The sequence below is a fragment of the Apodemus sylvaticus genome, chromosome 2 (genome assembly GCF_947179515.1).
Source record: "Apodemus sylvaticus chromosome 2, mApoSyl1.1, whole genome shotgun sequence".
NCBI lineage: Eukaryota > Metazoa > Chordata > Mammalia > Rodentia > Muridae > Apodemus > Apodemus sylvaticus.
The window spans coordinates 99,416,149-99,434,334 of record NC_067473.1 but is presented as its reverse complement, the minus strand read 5'-3'; the positions used below and the strand labels follow the sequence as shown (position 1 = coordinate 99,434,334).

General features: G+C 37.4%; 1 pseudogene and 1 gene segment (V, D, J or C); one reads left to right on the top strand and one right to left on the bottom strand.

Annotated features, from left to right (window-relative positions):
- LOC127678018 (immunoglobulin kappa variable 4-1-like) overlaps nt 1-18,186 on the top strand; it is a 479,901-nt gene that overhangs the window by 92,784 nt on the left and 368,931 nt on the right.
- On the bottom strand, nt 1,730-3,053 carry LOC127677128 (ornithine decarboxylase-like; annotated as a pseudogene).

Here is an 18,186-nt window from a genome sequence, read left to right as displayed (position 1 = left end):
GTTACAGGAGTTTTTGATCTAGTTGAAGTAGGTGCTGGGAACCAAACCAGAGTCCTCTATAACAGGAGGAAGCACGTTTTTCCCTTCTAGTATCCTTTGTAGGGTTGGGTTAGTGGAAAGATATATTTTTTAATTTAGTTTTATCATGGAATATCTTGGTTTCTACATGTATGGTGGTTGAAAGGTTTGCTGGGTATAGTATAGTAGCTTGGGGTGGCATTTGTGTTCTCTTTGGGTGTGTATGACATCTGTTCACGATCCTCTGGCTTTTAGATTCTATGTTGAGGAGTCTGGTGTAATTCTGAGAGGTATTCCTTTATGTTATTTTGCCTTTTTCCCTTAAAGCTTTTAACATTCTTTCTTTGTTTTGTGCATTTAGTGCTTTGATTATTATGTGACAGGATTTTCTACTTTACTTGGTGTTCTGTAGGCTTGTACATTATGATACATCTCTTTAGGTTATGGACAGTTTCTTCTATGATTTTGCTAAAGATGTTTCCTGGCTCTTTAATCTGTGAATCTTCACTCTATCCTATTTCTATTATTCTTATGTTTGATCATTTTATTGAGTTCTAAGTTTCCTGGATGTTTTGAGTTAGGAACTTTTTAGGATTTGTATTTTCTTTGACTGTTGTGACAATATCATCTGTGGTATTTTCTATGCCTGGGTTTCTCTCGTCTATCTCTTGTATTCTCTTGGTGAAGGCAAAACTTCCTGAGTTTTGCAGGAAAATGGATTGAACTAGAAAATATCATCCCAAGTTAGATAATTCAGACTCCAAATGACATGCATGGTATTTACTCTCTAGTAAGGTGAAAATATTTTTAAAAAAAAGTACAGAAAACCCAAGATACAGTGCATAGAACTCAAAAAGGTCAGTAAGCTGAAGGGCTCAAGTGAGGATGCCTCATTCCTATTTGGGAAGAAGAAAGCAGTTACAATGGAGGAGAGAGAGAGGGACCTGGGTGGGAAAGGGGATGGGGGAAAGAGAGGAACATGATCTATAATTGGGTGGGGGAAAAGTACTGATGCCCTGAGGGCCAGCAGAAAGAATGGAAACAGGTAACCTCAGGAGGTAGGAGTAGGGGGACCATCCAGAATGTACCAGTGGTCTGGGAGGTGAAATACTCAGGACTCAAATGGAGGGATCTTAGATGAAATGCCCTACAGTAGGGAGAGGAAACTTATAGAGCCAACCACCAACAGAAAGAAAGCACGAGGGACATCAGGAGAGGGACATAATTGTTCCTGTCTGAACAAACTGCAGAGATAGAAATGGAGAGTCACCTGAGGAAAAGGAGGTCCAACAACAGGCCCAAAGTGGGATACAGCTCATTGGGAGGCCCCAAGCCCTGACACTATTACTGAGGCTATGGGCAAATTTTCCCCAATGCCCAATTATTTCAGGATACTTCATTTTCAAAATGGTTTGCAACATAAGCTTTTGGCCCATTCTGCCAACATACAAGCTGCACATGCTTGCTGAGCAGCTGAGGGCATATGTTAGTATCATGTCTGCAAAGGGAATAAAAATCCATATTAAACAAATATTCAAAGTTTCCACAGAAACACATTAAGTGTGATCCCCATCTTCTACTCTACCATACTGCATTGGTTCCAATCCTACTCTCACAAAGACATTCCAAAGTAGCAGTAATTAAGATAAATCGTCTCACCAAATGCCTTAATTCAAGCTATACTTGCAGGCAAGTGCTACAAGAATGGCATCTACAAATTGACACTAGCAGAAGCAGAGGCTGCAGGATGATGGTGCATCCTGCTCTCCTAGTCACAAGACATAGGCAGAGTGCAAACATCCTGCTCCTCCACATCCAGCGGGAAGGCATGGCTCTGGATCGGCTTCATGAGTTGCCACATTGGCTGTGATATTTGTCCTCTGCAACTCATTGAATGTGGAAACAGCAGCAACAGTGTATGTACCCATGTTCTCAAACAGTATCCAATCACCCAAATGCGTTTCAGACATGATACAGCACTGCTCAATGATCCTATCAAGGCCATCACATTTTTATCCCCAGATGCTGGATAAGTAATACTTCTCATTTGGCTTGGTTCTCTTCTGAATCGGGGCATTCACATGTGCATGATCATTAAGAACGCAGTTAAATGATCCATAAACTTTGTCATTCACCTCATCCATGAAGGTTTGCTTATGTGACTTATCATCATCAGAGCCAGTCTGCTCCTTCCACATATTTTCTTTGGCAATGATGTTGACTGTAAGTGTCAAAGCTGATCATATTATCTGTCAGGCTCAGCTATGATTCTCCCTCCAGAGTTTGATGGGAAGTACTTGTCCAGAGCTGTGTTAACAACACTGGTGATCTCTTCAAATTTAAGCTTTGTATATTCAAATACAGGAAAGCCACCACCAATATCAAGCAGATACATGCTGAAACAAGCTTCTGTTCCCATATCAAATACACAGTGGACATCTGACACTGCCTGCATGAAGGCTTCAACATTTAGCTCTTTTGCTCATTCCAAGAGAACCCTGCTGGTTTTGATTGTGGCACCAAACTTGTCACTGGGGTGACAAACTGCTTTGGGATCATCAGTGGCAATTAGCAAAACCCAGTTTGCCTTTGGATGTGCTCTGGTGACTTTCATCAATTCAATTTCACTGTCAAAAGTCAACATCTGGACTCTGTTACTGGCAGAATTCTTGATTGAAGACACTTGGTTACAATGAATTGCATAGATAATCCTCGCTGGAGGTACCTCAAGGACCTGCCCCAACTGTATTTCAGTCTTGCTCACACAGTCAAATCTTGCCCCAATAGCCACTCTGGTGCTCACTACGGCTCTCCTGTTGTTACACTTTACTACATTAAAGGGAGTAACATGGGTAAGAGTTTTAGCCACCTCAGATGCTTCTTTAGAATGGCTCACAGGTTTGGAGCATAGAAAGCATCCTTATCATTAGAGGAAGAGACTTCATTGATTTTTTGGGTCTAGAATGTCCTTAGCAGTAAATAAAGTCTTCATCAAGAACATGGCAGTCAAACTCTTCCTTAGCAAAGCTGCTCATTGTTCCCGATGTGCCTACAGAAAACCTAGGAATGGATTAGATTATAGCCAGCTCCTCACAAGAACTTATCCAAGAACTCTGAATGCTGTCTCCTTGGTAGTCTGGAAACACAGCATAGGGGCACAGCTAGCCTGACCCATGTAGATGCTGCTGCTGAAACAGGAGTGCAGGGCTGTCAGCCTGCTGCAGAAGCTGACTAGAAGTGGCACTGAGTGAGTCCTGTGGTGATGGCTGCAGGGACTGACCTCCACATTTCTCTTACTCAATATTCCTTCTCTTCTGCACCCTTTTCATTCTTTCCCCTTTTTTTGCCATCCACTTCTTTCTTTTCTTTCTTCTTCTCCACTTCCCCTGTTTATTTTGTTGTTGTTGCTGTTGTTGTTGTATAGTATTTATTTCTCCTCAGGATTGAACCAAGGATAGTTGTACTATTATTTGTGTAAAACTCATCTGTTGATTTTTAATGGAAGCATGTCATGAGAACATATACACACTTGTGGTTTCAGAGCTTTAAATTGGTCCTTGAACTTCTATGTTGACTTCCTTCCCAGTGATTACTTCTTGTCTTTGATAGTACTTTTGGCTGTTGATTTACCTGTATGCTCTCACACAACTGTGTCCAGGCAATATACTTCCTTATTTGATTACTGCTTTGCATACATCCCTAGAGGCCAGCCCAGCTACCCATGATTTATAAACCAGGCCTTTGCTTTGAGATCTGAAATTCCCCAGAGCATCAAGATGAAGTCACAGACTCAGGTGTCCATATTCCTGTTGCTCTGGTTGTCTGGTGAGGCATTTAAAAGTATTGTAATATCTTAAAAGTAATTCATTTGTAGAGAAATAGCTATTTCCTATAGGAAGCCAATAGTGTGCAAGAAATGCCATTAGAAAGGACAGTTTGGATTCTAAGATTTGTATCACGATGACATTGTATAAGTGTATACTCAATATCTATTTCTGATTGCAGGTGTTGATGGAGACATTGTGATGACCCAGTCTCACAAAACCTTGTCCACATCAGTAGGAGACAGGGTCACCATCAGCTGCAAGGCTAGTCAGAATGTGGGTACTGCTGTAGCCTGGTATCAACAGAATCCAGGGCATTCTCCTAAACTGTTGATATACGGGGCATCCACCCGTTTCACTGGGGTCCCTGATCGCTTCACAGGAAGTGGATCTGGGACAGATTTCACTCTCGCCATCAGCAGTGTGCAGGCTGAAGACCTGGCAGTTTATTATTGTCAGCAGCATTATAGCTCTCCTCCCACAGTGCTTCAGCCTCCTACACAAACCTCCTCTGAGATTCTAACCAGCTGCCTGCACCACACATCCACAGACCTACACACTTCCCCTCTGCCTGCAGCTGCTAAGCCTAACTGTTGCAAAGTTTGAAAAAACATTAGTGAACAGATTCTTTGACTTGGAAGGTCCTTATGGCAAAACCAATGTAAAGCATTGTATCTTTTTAAAAATTTCTCATGCTTAGAATCTGGGTTTTAACATGACAAATTAATTATCCTATATTCTGGAATGAAAAGTTCCAATGTGAGTTTCCATGAGCTAAATCAAGAGCCTGTCAGGTTATATTCCCACTGGAAGATACAGAAGAGTACTTGGCTTTTGCTTAGCTCAGCTCTGAGGTCTCCCTCACTTCTGGACTTTTGGCATTTTCCCTCAATTTGTCCTTTTGGTTAACTTCATTTATTTGCATATATAAAGTTGAGTTTCATAAAGGAAATATATCAAAAGTATTTCATGTATTTTGACATCATCATTCCCCTTGTTTCTTCTTTCTGTCACCACCTTCCCCTCCAACTAACATACTTACAATCCCTAGTCTTCCACCTATTTCTTTGTGACATACACATGTGCCCACTCAGATGAGCGTGCATGTGTGTGTGTGTGCATCCTTGTTATTTGTTTTTCAGAGAAGGTATCATGGCCTGCTAAACTGGGAAGTGGATGTTGATCTCACAAAATTCCACTTACCTCTTTATAAGCACTGTGATCAATAGTATGGGCCATCACACCCAGCCTTGGGTACTATTGTGAAACACAGAGATAGAACATGTTCACAAATAGTTGTTTGAGAACTACAAGTATTGTACAATAATTTGCATGTGAATAACCTGGACATTTCCCAATATTATCATAATACTGGAGTATTTATCTTCAGCTGTCTGGCCTAGAGTGATTGATAGACATTTTGTGATGCAGGAGTTTTGGAAAACTTGCTTACCCTGTGGTTGGCAGAGGTAGGCATTTGTCTTTTCTGTGCCCATTTGTTCTTTCTAGATATCATTTTGTCTGCAGATAAAGTTTGGGCATTTTCTTTGCCCAGTGGTTAGCTAGCCACAAATTGATGCAACTCCATGTGGAAGTCTTTTTATGTTTATCACCTTCCAAGTAGAATGTAATGCTACCATGTCTCAATGTCAAAAATATTTAAATTAATGAAAATATTTTTAAATGTCATATTGTATGAGTCTCTGAAGTTTTTGAATACCATTTGTCCATTCATAACATATATGAACAAGCAAACATTGCCTGCCTCCAACTACCTATTAACTATACAAACCAGAATATATACAAACTAATATCTGAAATGACAATGGGATTCATTGACTGAGTATTAACTTGCATTACTTAATTTTCCTTATCACATTATAATAGCAGCTTTCAAAACACTTGGACTAAACCTTGTATTTTTAAATGAGTTGCACAGCCATAATACCCACACAAGAGTAGAAACATACATATAACAAACTTAGTCTTAAATTTGTTTTTTTTTATATTTTATTTTATTTTTTTATTTACATTGCAAATGATTTCCCCTTTTCTGGGTCCCCACTCCCCACAAGTCCCATAAGCCCTCTTCCATCCCCCTATTCTTCCATCCACCCTTTCCCACTTCCCTATTCTGGAATTCCCCTATACTCTTGCTCTGAGTCTTTCCAGAACCAGGGACCACTCCTCCATTCTTTTTGGACATCATTTAATTTGTGGATTATGTCCTGGATATTCAAAGTTTCTAAGCTAATATCCACTTATCAGTGAGTACATACCATGATTGATCTTTTGAGACTGGGTTACCTCACTTAGTATGATGTTCTCCAGCTCCATCCATTTGTCTAAGAATTTCATGAATTCATTGTTTCTAATGGCTGAATAGTACTCCATTGTGTAAATATACCACATTTTTTTGTATCCATTCCTCCGTTGAAGGACATCTAGGTTCTATCCAGCTTCTGGCTACTACAAATAGGGCTGCTATGAACATAGTGGAGCACGTGTCCTTATTGCATGCTGAAGAATCCTGTGGATATATGCCCAGTAGTGGTATAACAGGGTCCTCAGGAAGTGACATTCCCAGTTTTCTGAGGAACCACCAGACTGATTTCCATAATGGTTGCAACATCTTGCAATCCCACCAGCAGTGGAGGAGTGTTCCTCTTTCTCCACATCCTTGCCAACACCTGCTGTCTTCTCAGTTTTTGACCTTAGCCATTCTGACTGGTGTGAGGTGAAATCTCAGGGTTCTTTTGATTTGCATTTCCCTAATGATTAATGATGTTGAACATTTCTTAAGGTGTTTCTCAGCTCTCCGAAGTTCTTCATGTAAAAATTCTTTGTTTAGCTCTGTACCCCACTTTTTAATGGGGTTATTTGGATCTCTGGGTTCTACTTTCTTTAGTTCTTTGTATATATTAGATATTAGCCCTCTGTCGGATTTAGTGTTGGTGAAGATTCTTTCCCAGTCTGTTGGTTGACATTTTGTCCTTTTGACGGTATCTTTTACCTTACAGAAACTTTGTAGTTTTATGAGGTCCCATTTGTCAATTCTTGATCTTAGAGCATAAGCTATTGGTGTTCTATTCAAGAACTTTTGCCCTGTGCCCATGTCCTCCAGGGTCTTCCCAAGTTTTTTTTTTTAAATTAATTTCAGTGTGTCAGGTTTTATGTGGAGGTCCTTGATCCATTTGGAGTTGAGCTTGGTACAAGGAGATAAGAATGGATCGATGCGCATTCTTCTGCATACTGACCTCCAATTGAACCAGCACCATTTGTTGAAAAGACTATCTTTTTTCCACTGGATCCTTTCAGCCTCTTTGTCGAAGACCAAGTGACCATAGGTGTGTTGGCTCTTTTCTGGGTCTTCAATCCTATTCCATTGATCCGCTTGCCTGATATTGTACCAATACCATGCAGTTTTTATCACTATTGCTCTGTAGTAGAGTTTAAAGTCAGGGATATTGAATTCCCCTGAAGTTCTTTTACTGTTGAGAATAGATTTAGCTATCCTGGGTTTTTTGTTATTCCAGATGAATTTGAGAATTGCTCTTTCTAGCTCCATGAAGAACTGGGTTGGGATTTTTATGGGAATAGCATTGAATCTGTAGATTGCCTTTGGCAAGATGGCCATTTGAACTATATTAATCCTGCCAATCCATGAGCATGGAAGGTTTTTCCATTTTCTGAGATCTTCTTTGATTTCCTTCTTCAGAGATCTGAAGTTCTTGTTATATAGGTCTTTCACTTGTTAGGTTAGAGTCACCCCAAGGTACTTTATGCTGTTTGTAGCTATTGTGAAGGGGGTCATTTCCCTAATTTCTTTCTCAGTATGCTTATCCTTTGAATATATAAAGGCTACTGATTTGCTTGCGTTGATTTTGTAGCCGGCCACTTTGCTGAAGTTGTTTATCAGCTGTAGGAGTTCTCTAGTAGAGTTTTTAGGGTCACTTAAGTATACGATCATATCATCTGCAAATAGTGATATTTTGACTTCTTCTTTTCCAATTTGTATCCCTTTGACTTCCTTCTGTTGTCTAATTGCTCTAGCTAGGACTTCAAGAAGTATATGGAAAACCAAGACATTCCACAACAAAACCAAATTTACACAATATCTTTCTACAAACCCAGCCCTACAAAGGTTAATAGGGGGAAAGCACCAGTACAATGAGGGAAACTATGCCCTGGCTAGAGCAGGATATTAAGCTTCTTTCATCAAACCCAAAGAGGATAACCACACACGTATAAAATTAAAAGCAAAAATGTTAGGAAGCAATAACCACTACTCATTGATATCTCTTAACATCAATGGACTCAATTCCCCAATAAAAAGACATATACTAACAGACTGGTTACATAAACAGGACCCTACATTTTGCTGCTTACAGGAAACACACCTCAATGTCAAAGACAAAAACTACCTTAGAGTAAAAGGCTGGAAGACAATTCTACAAGCAAATGGTCCCAGGAAACAAGCCGGAGTTGCCATTCTAATTTCAGATAAAATTGACTTTCAACCTAATGTCATCAAAAGAGACATGGAAGGTCACTACTTGCTGGTCAAAGGAAAAATCCAATAAGAAGAATTCTCAATCCTGAACATCTATGCCCCAAATACAAGGGTGCCCTCATTCATAAAACGTTACTAAAGCTCAAAGTACACATTGCACCTAACACAATAATTGTGGGTGACTTCAACACTTCACTTTCACCAATGGACCGATCAGGAAAACAGAAACTAAACAGGGAGACAATGAAACTAATTGAAGCTTTGAACCAATTGGATTTAACAGATATATATATATATAGAACTTTTCATCTCAAAGCAAAAGAATATACCTTTTTCTCAGCACCTCATGGTACCTCCTCCAAAATAGATCATATAGTTTGTCACAAGACAGACCTCAACAAATATAAGAAGATTGAAATAATCCCATGCCTCCTCTCAGATCACTAGGGAGTAAAAGTGGTCTTTAGTAACAGTAAAAACAACGGAAAGCCCACATACGCATGGAAACTGAATAATACCCTACTCAATGATACCTTTGTCAAGGAAAAACTAAAGAAAGAAATCAAAGATTTCTTAGAATTTAATGAAAATGAAGGCACAGCATACAAAAATCTATGGGACACAATGAAACAGTGCTAAGAGGAAAACTCATAGCTTTAAGTGCCTTCAAAAAGAAATTCGAGAGAGCTTACACTAGAAGATTAACAGAACAACTGAAAACCCTGGAACAAGAAGAATCTAATTCATCCAGGAGGAGAAGAAGACAGGAAATCATCAAACTCAGGGCTGAAATCAATCAAGTAGAAACCAAGAGACCCATACAAAGAATCAACAAGACCAAAAGCTGGTTCGTTGAAAAATCAACAAGATAGATAAACCCTTAGCCAGACAAACCAAAGGGCACAGAGAAAGTATCCAAATTAACAAAAATAGAAATGAAAACGGAGCTATCACAACAGAAACCGAAGAAATTCAAAAAATCATCAGATCCTACTACAAAAACCTGTACTCAACACAACTGGAGAATCTGGAGGAAATGGACATTTTCTTAGCCAGATACCAGTTACCAAAATTAAACCAGGATCAAATAGACCATCTAAACAGACCCATAACCCCTAAATAAATAGAAGGGGTCATAGATAGGCTTCCAACCAAAAAAAGCACAGGACCAGATGGTTTCAGTGCAGAATTCTATCAGACCTTCAAAGAAGATTTAACACCAATACTCTTCAATCTCTTCCACCAAATAGAAACAGAAGGAACACTACCCAACTCCTTCTTTGAAGCCACTATTATGCTGACACCAAAACCACACAAAGATCCAACTAAGAAAGAGAATTTCAGGCCAATTTCCCTTATGAATATCGATGCAAAAATACTAAATAAAATTCTTGCCCACCGAATCCAAGAACACATCAAAATGATCATCCACCATGATCAAGTAGGCTTCATCCCAGGGATGCAGGGATGGTTCAATATATGGAAATCCATAAATGCTATCCACTACATAAACAAACTCAAAGAAAAAAACACATGATCATTTCATTAGATGCTGAAAAAGCATTTGACAAAATTCAGCATCCTTTCATGCTAAAAGTCTTGGAAAGGACAGGAATTCAAGGCCCATATCTAAACATAGTAAAAGCACTATACAGCAAACCGGTAGCCAACATTAAACTAAATGGAGAGAAACTTGAAGCAATCCCACTAAAATCAGGGACTAGACAAGGCAGCCCCCTCTCTCCATATCTTTTCAAATTTGTATTAATATACAAAGATTTACACCAGTTACATCTTAAACCTGTTTCAACATATAAAATTACGTATCAATATAACAAAATGTAACCTCAATTTTGCATCAGAATATAAAGATTTCTACCAATGTAAGCTTATGGTTGTAAGATTTTTTTGTTTATAAATAGATTCAATAATCTAATTGTATTCATCTATTTTCTTAATAATCTTTCTATATTCCCCAGTTTTGTTTTCAGCTCCCTTTCACTTACCTAAGGAAAGAAGAAAGATTAAAAGGTGAAGGAAGGAGAAAATAAATCTCTGAATCTCATTTCTGTTTCATTTCCAGACCTTAATTAATTGTAAATCACACCCTAAAATGAAAACACATCTGTAATTCATAAAAGGACCAAAACCAGCCACCCCAACTGGGATGACAGTCTTCTTACAATTTTTCCCTGTTGATTTTGGGGTGCAGATTTCCTATTTCTGTGCCCCTCAAAATTAGAAAAAATGCTTAAGTCAAAAAACGAAAGCTTGCTGTCATCAATTGTTCAGACTCTATATGTTAACTATGTGAAGTCTTTACTAGATAAACTGAAAGTCTGCATAAACTGAGGTCATATGGGATTAGCAGCCCTTGGATTAGCAATCTTTTCTGAAGATTTTCTGGAAGCAAGTCTCTGGGAAAAGCATCAGTTTGAGATGGGACCTACCTAGAACAGCAAAGACCTAGAACAGTAGGTCTTTGCATCTCAGGATCCATGAGTGTGAATTCTGTCAGAGCTGCTGTCCTGGTCTCCCATTTTGCAATAAATAAACCTTAAAAACCATACATAGTTTTGTAAAAAACATTTGTATGAAATGTGCTGGGTGCAGAGATCAATTAAAGATGATTTTCTTCTCTTTGTTGGAGCAAATGAAAGACATCTGTATTTCTCATAAGCTGGTTTGGATTATCTGGCAGATTCTAATATCATTTTTATCTATACTCTTTAAAAGAGTGGTATGAAAAATTTTGAGGATTTTGTAGTTAACAAGATCTATTGGTTACGTAAAACACATTATTTTTTATATCTTTTCTTAAGCAGCTGGATCAGCACATGCCTGACATATCTTGTTGATATCACCATTCTCCCTATCTGTATCTGTAGCCAAGATCTTTAGGGAGTCTTCCCAAGTCAAATCTTATTTGCAATAACTCCACTTTCTCTCTGGACGGGAACAGCTAGGAGCATACAGGGCCTAAGATCAGTCAAGCAGCTGGGACAGAAGTCTTCCCGCCATCATTTGTACCAGGGAACTGGGAAACTCCACAGCCTTCTATGCATAGCCTTCCAGGAGAGAGAGAGAGATCTCCCAGCAGTGCTTTCACTTTGAGCTGAGAGGAGTAAAGACACAGGATTACAGGCCTACAGGAGGAATAAACTCTAGCCAGAGACAACAATACCAATTACCACCAGAGATAACCATATGGCAAAAGGCAAGCACAAGAACCCTAACAACAAAAACCAAGACCACATGGCAACATCAGAACCCTATTCACCCACCACAGCAAGTCACGGATTCTCCAACACACCAGAAATGCAAGAGTCAGATTTAAAATCCTATCTCATGATGCTGATAGAGGGCTTCAAGAAAGACTTAAATAACTCCCTTAAAGAAATACAAGAGAACATCAGTCAACAAGTAAAAGCCCTTAAAGAGAGAACACAAAAGTCTCTTAAAGAAATACAGGAGATCATGGGTCAACAGGCAGAAGCCCTTACAGAAGAAACACCAAAATCCCTTAAAGAATTACTGGAAAACACAAACAATCAAGTGAAGGAACTGAACAAAACCATCCAGGATCTAAAATTGGAAGTAGAAATTATAAAGAAATCACAAAGTGAGACATCTCTGGAGATAGAAAACCTTGGAATGAAATCAGGAGTCATAGATGCAAGCATCAACAAAAGAATAGAAGAGACAGAAGAAAGAACTTCAGGTGCTAAAGATACCATAGAAAACATTGACTCAACAGTCAAAGAAAATGCAAAATGCAAAAAGCTCCTAACCCAAAATATCCAAGAACTCTAGGACACAATGAGAAGACCAAACCTAAGGATTATAGGTATAGACTAGAGCAAGGATTTATATCTTAAAGGGTCAGCAAACATATTCAACAAAATTAATGAAGAAAACTTCACTAACCTAGAGAAAGAGATGCCCAAGAACATACAAGAAGCCTTCAGAACTCCAAACAGACTGGACCAGAACAAAAATTCCTCTTGGCATATAATAATAAAAACACCAAATTCACTAAACAAAGAAAGAATATTAAAAGCAGTAAGGGAAAAAGGGCAAGTAACTTATAAAAGCAGACTTATTACACCAGACTTCTCACCAGAGATGATGAAAGCTAGAAGATCTTGGGCAGACCTCATACTGACCCTGAGAGAACACAAATGCCAGCCCAGGCTACTATACCCAGCAAAACACTCAATCATCATAGATGGAGAAACCAAGATATTCCATGATAAACTCAAATTCACACAATATCTGTTCACAAATCCAGCCCTACAAAGTATAATTAATGGAAAATTCTAACAAAAGGAGGGAAACTACACCCTAGAAAAAGCAAGAAAGTAATCCTCTTCCAACAAACCCAAAAGAAGATACCCACACAAACGAAAATAACATCAAAAATTACAGGAAGCAACAATCACTATTCCTTAATATCTCTTAAAACCAATGGACTCACCTCCCCCCAAAAATACATAGACTAATAAAATATTTCTCAGGTAAATCTTCAATTTTATCAGAAAATATTTATAATTCCCCTTTTAATAAATTTAGTAATGCTTTTATATCTACCATTTTATCTGCATTATTTGTCATGATAATCTTTAATTTTAATGTCTTTCTATATATTTCCTCTATTTTATCAGAAATATTTTCAATGTAAATCTTTGATTTTATCACAAATGTTTTTAATTCCACATTCAATACATTCAGAAAGAGTTTTTATATCTACCATTTTATATGTAAATTTTTTCATGAAATAGTAAATTTTAACATGTTTTTCTATATATTTCTTGAATTTTACCACAAATATTTTCCATGTAAATCTTCAATTTTATCTGAAAATATTTATAATTCCACATTCAATCATCTTTATGCCTAACATTTTATCTATATAATTTCCATGATAATCTTTAATTTTAACATGTTTTTCTATATATTTTTTCAATTTTATTAGGAATATTTTCCATATTAATCTTAAAGTTTATCAGAAAATATTTAGAATTCCACTTTCAATCAACTTAGGAATACTTTTATGCCTACTATTATTATATCTATATAAAATTTTCCGTGATAATCTTCAATTCTAAGATTTTTTTTACATTTTTCTACAATTTTATCAGAAATGTTTTCATGTAAATTTTCAATTCTTTCATAAAATGTTTCTACCCCTTATTTCAAATAATTTAGGAATGTTTTATATGTCTACCACTTTCCTCTTTAATTTTCCCTGAAAATTGTCAATTTTAAGATGCTTATCTGAAATATTTTCCATGTAACTCTTTAATTTTGTCATAAAATTTTACTTCCCTTTTCAATAAAAAAGTATACCCCATATAAAACTTGCCATTTAGTCACTTCTAGATGTCCACATTGTGTCCAGACATCCATTGTTAGAAACCTCCTAACATTACCAAATGGAACCCATTATCTCCTCCCTATTTTATGACGCCGAAACTTTTAAGTAAACTTTCATCAGTGGTATACAGATGATAAGCAAGTACCAGAAATAGACTGGACTTAGAAAGATCGCTCAGTGGCTAGAGCATTTGGCTGCTCTGGCAGAGGCGTGAATTTAGTTCCTAGCACCCACGTGGCAGCTCACAACCACCTGCAAATCCATTCCAGGGGATCTGAGACCATATTCTGGCCTCCACCAGGACTGGACATGCACACAGTGCACATACAGACATACTAGCAGTCACTTATACACATAAAAAATAAAACTTTTAAAATAGATGTTGGTATGGAGTAGTTTTTCTTATGATGTCTTTTTCTGATACTAGGTTAGTATTATGATCAAAAAATTATGTGGAAGTTGATCGTATTATATTTTTCAAAGATTTTTTGTAGGACTGATACTTTTTAAAGTATGTACTAATAAAACCATAGAGACTTTTGCAGGTCTTATATTAAATTGTTAAAAAAAAAAAAAGAAAATCCAGCCATTTGTATGCTGATAAGTGAAGCTCCCCTGGCTGCAGTGAGATCAAGATGCAGAACTCTCAGCTCCTTATATCTGCCTGTATGCTGCCATGTGTTCTGTCATTATGATAATGGACTGAAACTCTGGAACTAAAACCCAGCCCCAATTTGTCAGTACCAATCTAGGAAAGGCTGAAGGAAGACTCGCAGTTGATGAGTTCTTGTAATAGGTGATTTCTTAATTCCCAAGGATGATTCTATAAGAATCCCTAAAGTTCTGCTATTAATTTTTAAGCCCTTTATAACAGGATTGCTATTAAAGTCCTCTCTGATTTGAAAACTGCAATTAGAACTTGGCCAGTCGGAGTTATGAGTGAATTGCTTCTGAGACAGACAGCAGGTACTTATCCCTTACAATACAATTTTTTTAGAGTTCTAAAACAATTCACTAAAGATCTTTATTTTTCATTAAACACAACTATGGTTCTAAGACTCAGATTTAGAAACTTGAAGGGTGCCGGATGGTGGTGGTGCATTCCTTTAATCCCAGCACTTGGGAGACAGAGGCCAGCAGATTTCTGAGTTCAAGGCCAGCCTGGTCTACAGAGTGAGTTCCAGGACATACAGGGCTACTCAGCAAAACCCTGTGTTGAAAAAACAAAAACAAAACAACAACGACAACAACAACAACAACAAAAGAAACTTGAAGGTTCATATCGCCTGCTGCCACATGGATTTTGTAACCATTGGATTGCTCACTAGACCTATCTACCCAAACATCTGCAAATTGGTAAACTCCCTCCCAACACTGGTCAGCATAAATGTCCCCTGGTCCCCAAGGAGGGATTTTGAACTTGCAACTACCCTGTAGTGGTAATCACACAATCTTTTCTCTGTCCAAAATCAGTGACCCTTGCCACATTCAACTAGGCTTGAGATTCCCGGAGATAATTCAGGGTATAATGTTGCCTAATCTGTTATGGGATGTAGATGTTATAAGATCAAATAATTATTTTTTGGTACTTTTCATATCTTGATTATGTGATTTTAAAATTAACTTGATATAGAGTATTATTATTTTTATGCCTGTGTCTATTTGCAGGACTAGTAGTTTGAAATTAATTTATAAATTTTAATTTCATGTTAATTCTCCATATTATAAAAATAGACAATCTTAAACCTTCAATAATGACCTCATTTTTCTTTATTGATTTTTTTGACATTACCTCTGAATAAGTATAACCTGTGGATAAAATTCACTAGTGTCTGATTTCTTTGTTTAAATAATAAAAGTATGTACAGTAAACTTGGCATGTTATATCATATAAAAGTACATGAGCTAGGTAGCAATGTATATACTTCAATTTGTAACTGAATAAGCAAAGAGTGAAAGTGAAGCACATTCTCCTGTCTAAATACCACAGTGTCCATGTATTTGGGATGTGAACAGAACATGCAGGCAGCAGCAGAGCCTCAGAGGGCATTTACCTACCAACTGTATTCCGTATCTCCTGTTCTTGCTAGAAAATTAACTATATTGATATATACTCTTAATACAGAGTGTTGGGTTTCTGCAAAACTTATCTGCTATCAATGTCTTTAATTCTTAATTAAAGCCTGTCTTAAGGGAATCTAGATAATTGTTTCAGAGTTCTAAGTTGGTCCTTGAGCTTCTATGTTAAATTTCTTCCCAGTGATTACTTCTTGTCTTTGATGGTATTTGTTGGTCTTTGATTTCACCTGGATACTCTCACAACCCTGTGTCTAGGAAACTTACTTCCTTATTTGCTTAATATGTTGCATAGGTTCCTACAGACCAGACCATCTGCCCCTGTTTTATAAACCAGGCCTTTGAAGTGAGATCTGAATTGAATCAGACAGGCAGGGGCCTCAAGATGGAGGCACAGACCTAGGTATTCATATCTCTTCTGCTCTGCGTGTCTGGTGAGGCATTCAATGTTTTATAGTATCTTAAAAACATTTCATTTGTAATGAAATAGCCATTTTCTACAGCAAGTCATTGGTAAGCAGACAATGTCACTTGAAAAGACATTTTAGATTCTATCCTTTGTGCCATGAAGTGTTTCTGTGTATGTATACATAATCATCGTTAATTTCTGATGGGACTATTGTGATGACTCAGTCTTCCAAATGCATGTCTACATCATTAGGACACAGGGTCACTATGACCTTCAAGGCCAGTCAGAATGTGTGTACTGTTGTAGCCTTGAATCAACAGAAACCATGGAAGTCTCTTAAACTGCTTATCTATGGGGCATCCAACCATTACACTGGGGTCCCAAATCGCTTCACAGGCAGTGGATCTGGGGCAGATTTCACTCTCACCATCAGCAGTGTGCACGCTGAAGACCTGGCAGTTTATTACTGCTCACAGCTTTACAGCTATCCTCCCACAGTGATTCAGTATCCTACATAAATCTCTTTTGAGATTCTAACCAGCTTCCTGCACCACAGGTACCCAGAAGTACACATGTCCCCTTCTGTCTGCAGCTGCTATGCTTAACTGTTGCAAAGTTTGGTAGAAAATGAATGAACTGTTCCTTTTAATTTTAAGGTGCTTATGGCAAAATGAAGTGAAGACATTTGTGTCTTTTCTTTTTCCTCATGCTTAAATTCTGTGTTTTAAACATGACAAATTTATTACCTTATATTCTGGGGTGAAAATTTCATGAGTCTCAAATGACTAAATCAAAAGTCTCTGCTATATTCCTACTGGAGGATATAGAAGAGAACTTGGTTTTTGTTTTGCAAGTTTCTGAGAGGTCTCCCTTTCTTTTGGACTCCTGGCAATTTACCTCCATTTCTTATTCTGCTTAAGATTTTCTATTTTCACATATACTGTTGACTTTCATAAATATATAAAAATCATATCTTGCATTTTGACAATCTTTTCCCTTGTTTCTTCTTTCTGTATCCACATTTCCCTCCAACTAACATATTTCCAATACCTAGTCTTCCAACTATTTCCCTGTGACATACACATGTGTTCTCTCATAAGCACAAGAAGACACACACATATACATTCACACACATACACAGAGATTTTTATGAATCTATAAATATCTAGGATGCAAAAATCAGAGAAATCATGGGGTTTGACTTGTTAAACAACATATCTGATCTATGCTTCTTCATTTGTAGGCCACATCTGCATCTGCTCTCTATTTTCTCAATGTAGGCTGTGATTCTACACCACACTAAATTAATGGTGAATATGATTTAGTATCATGAGAATCAATTTTGTTTGTCTTATAATAATTAAAATGTTTGATATTTGTTGAATGATATACTTTGTATTTCAATAAAAACAATATGTTAACTAATCTTAAACATATATTAATTTAAAATAGTTGAAAATGTATTTTGTTCTTGTTATTCATCTTTTACTTAAGTATCACTGCTTATAAAAACCAGCAGGTGGATTGTGACTTTCCAAAATTCCACCTGTCTTTTCCTGAGCACTGAGATCAATGGTGTGGGCCACCACAGCCAGCCTTGTGTACCAGTTTGTTTGTTTGTTTGTTCTATAATATTTTATTTATTTATTTATTTATTTATTTATTTAATTTACGTTGCAAACGATTTCCCCTTTTCTGGGTCCCCACTCCCCGCAAGTCCCATAAGCCCTCTTCCATCCCCCTATTCTTCCATCCACCCCTTCCCACTTCCATGTTCTGGAATTCCCCTATACTCTTGTACTGAGTCTTTCCAGAACCAGGGGCCAGTCCTCCATTCTTTTTGGACATCAATTAATTTGTGGATTATGTCCTGGGTATTAAAAGTTTCTAGGCTAATATCCACTTATCAGTGAGTGCATACCATGATTGATGTTTTGAGACTGAGTTACCTCACTTAGTATGATGTTCT